We start from the raw sequence: 6,886 nt of genomic DNA, 5'->3' as shown, positions 1-6,886 counted from the left end.
GAGTGAAAAGTTTACCCGGAATAGCCAGAATAGTCTGGAGAGAGGGAAGTCTAGGGACTGTCCCGTTGCAGCCGGTCCCCACAGGGGCTGCAGCCTCACTTCTCAAAAGCAAACCCACTGTTGGCCATACCTGGTGCCCCTCCATCCACCCCCCTCCGCTCCATCCCATCCCTGGTGGTGAATGCCTCGTGGTAGAGAGAAGTGCCTTTAGCTTAATGGCTTGTTTCAAACTTACCAGGAAGTTGCCATATTCTTTAAAGTAGGATGATTAAAGAGAAAACTTTCTGAGTCTTTCATATGGTTTACAAAATATCACAGGGCCATGTTTTCTGGCTCACAATGACATTCTGATTTGTTAAGGGAAGCGGGACGGAAGAAACAGTTTGGTTAATAGAAATCTGCACACATTGTGCAGCAATACGATCTTTGTTAAAACCGATGCTGTCTTGTGATTCGCCTGGCACTCTGCTAGCAGCTTTTTTTTTTTTAATGTATATTTATTTTTGAGAGAGAGAAAGACAGCAAGCAAGGGAGGGGCAGAAAGAGAGGGAGACACAGAATCCGCAGCAGCTCCAGGCTCTGAGGTGTCAGCACAGAGCCCGATGCGGGGCTCGAACTCACAGACTGCGAGATCTGAGCTGAAGTCGGACGCTTAAACCGACTGAGCCACCCAGGCGCCCCTCTGCTAGCAGCTTTTTATGAACGAGCTCATTTAATCTTCACAGAGGTGGGCAGTGTTATCGCCTCTACTTTACAGATGAGGCAACTGAGGGGCAGAGAGATTAAGTGGTGGAGCCAGGATTCAAACTCCAGCAGCTGTTCTGAACCTGCCTCATAAAGCAGAACGTGATCCAGCACAGGCTTTGGCAGCAGGCTTCCCTGGTGTGGTGGGGGCCACTTGCAAGCTGCCAAACCATGGGCAAGCTGCTTGGGGCCCCCCACCTCTCCCCCGCCCCCCCCCCCCCCCCCCCCCGCCTGCTCCGTGCTTAATCTCATCAACAAAATGAGGTTGCTCACGTTGAACGATATCGTCTGTTTAACCCCTGGCACATTGTGAGAGCCCAGTAAATGATCATTACTGTCAATGGACGACCTTTCAGGAACCCACCTATTCTTTAAAAGAAGGAATGGTAAGACATTGTTAATTCTTTACGTTTGTGTCTCTCCCACTATGGGCAAGGGGAGACATGATCTGGGAGGTTCCCACAGGTCTCCCATTCCCTGCCCCCACCCCCCGTGGATTTGTGATTCTGGTCCCCAGCGCACCACTTACTAGCCCTGTAACCTTGAGTCGATCCCATTTTCCTCTTTGGCCCGGCGTAGGGAAGTACCCTCTCCAGACAACCCCAGTCCCCTGCCAAGGCCTCGAGGTCTCTCTTGGAATTCAATCCCCGTCTAACCCATAGCCTTATTTTCCTTCGGGCCCACACCTGTCCCACTGCTCCCTTTGCCTTAGAGACCAGAGAGAGGTGCCAGCTTTATAAATGGCTGTATAAATAGTCATGGCTTCCAGCATGTTGGATGGAAGGGTTTGATATGTCTGGAACAATATTATCTCTGGACCTTGGCCATGAGAATGTGCAGGGCTGCTCTGAGACCTTGTGAGGGCTTGTGGCCCCAGAGCACCTGTTGGGTTTTACGAGAAAGAGAGACACTGCCTGATCCTTAGTTTCCAGGTAGGCCCTAGGATTCTAGTCAAAAGGATATCAGAGGTGGGGGTCCTGGTTGGTTTGGGGCCTGAGGAGAAGCTTGAAGGCTTCACTCTTGCTGCAAACACCCACCACAACCCAGAAATTAGGAGAGAGATTTCCCAGGGGTGTGCCTCTGTGTGGGGCACCACTTTCTCACCTCTGCAGGCAGGGCCTGTTAGAGATTGGAGGTGGGGTTCCCCCATATCCATTTCCCCCGGGCTGCAGGAACAGAGAGGCTGTGGGAATTCTTCATAGGCTCTGGTTCTTTCTGGGTTGGGAGGGAGGGTACCCAAGCTCTTGCATCACCAATTTTCCCAGTGACCTTGGCCAAGGCCTTCCTTTCTTTGTAGCTATTTCTTTCTTGTAAAATATGAAGGCTCTGGGCTGGTGGAGAATAGTGGTCTGAGGGAATGGGAAGCCCAGGCCAGGAGCTTCGATTCAGTCCCAGGACCCTGCTCTCCCTGATCTCTGTCACATCATTGCCTTCCCCTGCTGCCCAGGGGTCCAGAAACTCCTATCTGAAGGAGATTAAAGGCCTCCATACCTACACCAGGGCCATAGCTGTCCCTCCTTCCTGAGCAGAGGTGACTGAAATTCTCCTTCCCTCCCTTTCTCTGTCCCCACACCCCTGCCACACTTCTGCGCTGCCCGGCGATATCCACCTCCAGACCTGGGAGGTGCAGGCTGAGATGGGGAGCAGATTTGTGGGGGCTACCCCTGCCTGTCACTCTGGCAACTCCTCTCGAACCCTGCCTCCCACTGCTGCCCGAGACTGTGATCTGGTGGCTGATAAGTGCCCTGGGCCTCACCCTCTTGGCAGCCCTGGGTTTCAGCACCTGGGAGACAAGCAGGGCAAGCTGGAGCCCTCAACGGACTTGCTCCTTCCCTTTAAGGAGAGTGCTGCTGGCAGGTGGGCAGAGCGGGGAGGGGAGGAAGAGGGCACGTCTATCTCCAGAGACCCCACATCTTCTGCGGTACATGTGGGCTCTGGAGTGGGAGTGCTTGGGTTCAGATCTCCACACCACCGTTGTCATCTGTGTATTCTTGAGCAAGTTACTGAGCTCTCTACGTCTCCTTTTCCCCACCTGTTAAATGAGAGTAATTATAAGAATGGCTTCCTTATACGGGCGCCTGGGAGGCTCAGTTGGTTAGGTATCTGGTTCTTGACCTCAGCTCACGTCATGATCTCATGGGTCATGGGATCGAGCCCTGCATCGGGCTCTGTGCTGACAGCAAGGAGCCTTCTTGGGGCTCTTTCTCTCCCTCGCTCCCTGCCCCTCCCCCACTCGCTCTCTTTCCACCTCTCAAAATAAATTTAAAAAGATAGTTTAAAAGAATGGCTTCCTTATAACATCGCTTCTAGATTGAGACTCTCCATGTTTTAGACCTAGCACCATGCACAGCCCACAGAAAGCACTTGGTAAGAGGTTACCATGATTATGTATTCTTTTGTCCTTGAGCTGAATAGAATCTCAAGATTCAAGATTTCATTGGTTCTGCTGCTTCCTCCATGCCAGTGGTTTCAGAACTTTTCTGCCCATTAAAGCCTTCTGGGACCTTTAAAAAGTTCCAGAGCCCAGATCACAACACACCAGATCAGTGAAATCGCAGTCTGGGGGTGGGGGAGTGCGGGGAGGCCCAGGCACCAGTGGTTGTTGAAGCTTTCCAGAGGATCCCAACATACAGCAAACTTAGAAACCACTGCTTTTGTTGACCAACCAACTGGTCAAGGGGTTTCCTATAGGGGTAGCAGTTTGTTACAGAAACCTCACCCAGCATCTAATACTGACCCGAGGACAAGTATCTCTTTGAGGTCAAGTAAAACTCTCTCATGCTTCACTTTATGCCGAGTTTCTCTTATCTTGAGAGGGAGCAGAGAATAGTTGTCACCCTATACCAAAGGCTCAGGTCTTTCCCCAAGGCCTTCACGGGAGTGACAGCAGCCCACCAGGGGCCATCCAGCTGACCAGAGACAGACTGGGGTGTTGGCATTGGATGCTGGTAGCTGGTCACAGCCAGAGACAAAAAAGCTTTCTAAATTCTGTCTGGGACTTCCTCTTTTATTTTACCATAACTTAATCATTCTCCCTATCCAGCCTGAGGGTAGATATAAACCTGGGTGAGCTTCCTGTTTATTTAGCTGGTACACACGTGGAAGAGTTAACTACATGGCATTCTTCATGACGGGGCTCGAAAATGAGTGTCGCCAGAGAGCACTGTAGCAGGTGAGAGAGGTGAGCTCACATGCTCTGGGGTCTTCAGGGGAGGCTGTGTGAGGGATCCCCTCGCCCCCCCCCCCCCCCCCCCCCCGCCTTGTATGACTCTTTGGAATTTCCAGTATGCTTTTCCATGTTTGATCTCAGCTACTCATTATAATCACCTTGTGAATCTGGTATTATTATCTTTGGTTTATGGGCCAGGAAAGAGAGGCTCAAGTGCTTGTCCAAGCCCCGGGGCCAGGAAGGGCAGAGCCAGGATTCAAAGCTGAACCCAAGGATCTTTTCCCACACCACGGCTGCTTCCTGTCTGGGATCTACCTCTGTTTTCATATGCTCTCTGTTTTCTCTGCCTCTTCTCTCTGCCTCTACCTGACGCAGAATCCTTGCCTTCAGGTACCTCTCCCACACTGACCCATCCCAACCCCTAGCTCCACTTCCTGTCCTTCCGCTGGCTCTGCTGGTTTTCTCCCCACATCTCCCGTGCCTGGGGCTGAGCCTTGGATTCCCTTCCCTACCAACAGCTCCTCGAGGTGGGGGGTGGTTAGAGCCAGGACTAAGGCTGTGCAGACCTAGTTCTGAGATGCCAGAACTAGGGTGGCAACTGTCCTGACTTACCTGGGACTATCCTGGTTTATGCACTGAAAACCCAGGCAAAGCGGGGCAGTTGGTCATCTTACCAGGATCTGACAGTAACTATATGCTTCTTTAGTGCATGCTTTTTTCTTTAAAAAAAATATTTTTTAATCTATTTATTTTGAGAGAGAGACAGAGTGTGAACAGGGGAGGAGCAGAGAGAGAGGGAGACACAGACTCAGAAGCAGGCTCCAGGCCCTGAGCTGTCAGCACAGAGCCCGACACAGGGCTCGAACTCACGCACTGCTAGATCACGACCTGAGCCAAAGTCAGACGCTCAACCGACTGAGCTACCCAGGCACCCCGATGCTTTTTTCAATGCCTTAGAGCATTGGAGAAGTTTCCTTGAGAAATAGCTACTGATTCCTTTAAGCATCTGAGGCTCTGGAGTAAGGGACTTGCCTAAGATCACAGGTTAGTAGAAGTAGGGCTGGGAGCTGAAACCAGTTTTTGTGACTGTAAATTTCAGGTTCACTCTCTCGTCTATCCCACAGTATCTCCTGGAGACGGTCCACTAAACAGTTATTAAGTAGAGAAGGTGTGGAGGCCTGAAGCTGCTCACATAGCCCCTCCCAGCCTAGGATGCTTTCTCACCGCTGCTCCCAGACACCTCTCTTGTTCTTTCTCACCACCCACCTTTCCCACCTCTGTAGCTGTTGGCAGCTGTCATCTCAGCTCCTGCTTAAAAATTAAAAAAAAAATTATTTATTTTTGAGAAAGAGAGACAGAGTGCAAGTGGGGGAGAGGCAGAGAGAGAGGGAGACACAGAATCCAAAGTAGGCTCCAGGCTCCGAGCTGTCAGCACAGAGCCCGACGCGAGGCTTGAACTCATGAACCTCGAGATCATGACCTGAGCCGAAGTCGCACGCTTAACAGACTGAGCCACCCAGGCGCCCCTCAGCCCCATCTTTTGCAAAAATGTTTACTTTTTGCTTAAATACGGAAGAAAAGGACATTTGAAATAGGAGGGAAAAAAATCCTTCCACAATCCTTAATAAATTGATTCCCTTTTTTTTTTGCTTTTTAAGTCCACCTTCTGTGCATTTTTAATTTGTGTAAGTTCATAGCAGACAGGCTTGTGTATTAGCTTTCTTCACTTAACATCATATCATAAGCTTTCCCAACAATCTGCAACACCATGTCCATGATGATAAGTTACCAGTTAGCCGTTTTTCTGGGTCTGGACACTGAAGGTTATTTCCCCCACATTTATTATTATTATTATTATTATTATTATTATCATTATTATTACTAAAGCCACCATCTGTGTCCAGAGGGCAAGTACACATTTTTGGCGGCTGATGCTAATGCTTGTTGTATGAGCTGTACTCCGTGTCGGCTGGTAGTGCTTTACAGAATGTGGGGCCATACACCAGTGCTGGGCCACGGGCACTTTGTTACTGCTTTGAGAAGAGATAAATACAGAATTTGAGAATAACCACTTAGGAACGTACATCCCCCCCCCCCCCCCACTTTTAACAATAGAACAATTTTATGTCTATTGATTCCAAAAATAAAAATTGGGGCTTGTGGCGTGCCTGGGTGGTTTAGTCAGTTGAGCATCCGACTCTTGATTTCAGCTCAGGTCATCATGGTCTTGTCGTTGTGGGACCAAGCCCCTTGATGGGCTCTGGGCGGGGTGAGGAGCCTGCTTGGGATTCTCTCTCTCCCTTTCCTTCTGCCCCTTCCCCCTGCTTGCACACACACACACACACACACACACTCTCTCTCTCTTTCTCTCTCTCAAAAAAGAAAAATTGGGCTTGTATTTTGTATATCTTTAAAAAAATCTCCTTTTAAAAAAATGTTTGTGTATTTTGAGTGGGGGAGGGGAGGGAAAGAGAGAAGGAGAGACAGAATCCCAAGCAGGTTCCTCACTGTCAGCACAGAGCCTGACATGGGGCTCCATCTCACGAACCGTGAAATGACCTGAGCTGAAATCAAGAGTCAGATGCTTAACCGACTGAGCCATCCAGGCGCTCCAAAAAAAATCTCTTTTGAGGGGAAATTTATTTTTATTTTATTTTACCAAAGCATTGGTCTGCAATACGTTGGAAATAAAAAAAAGAGAGATTTCGGGATGGTTTGCCTTTTGGTCTAGAAGAGCAGGTTAGGTTCTGGTAGGTGCTGACAGCATCTGCAACCACATATACCTTGAGCACTATAGGAGGAGTGCTCTGTTTTGTGGCGGAGGAGACTGAGACCCATAGAGCAGCACACGACACACCCAGCAAGATGTGAACAGCCTTGGGCAGAGTGCCCCGGCTTTCACTTACACTCGATGACCACAGTACCATGTTTTCATGTGATTAAAATTTGGGGTGTGCACGGTGGTGATAACAG

The sequence above is a fragment of the Panthera leo genome, chromosome B4 (assembly GCF_018350215.1).
Source record: "Panthera leo isolate Ple1 chromosome B4, P.leo_Ple1_pat1.1, whole genome shotgun sequence".
Classification (NCBI taxonomy): Eukaryota; Metazoa; Chordata; class Mammalia; order Carnivora; family Felidae; genus Panthera; species Panthera leo.
Note: the sequence above shows the minus strand (reverse complement) of the source record.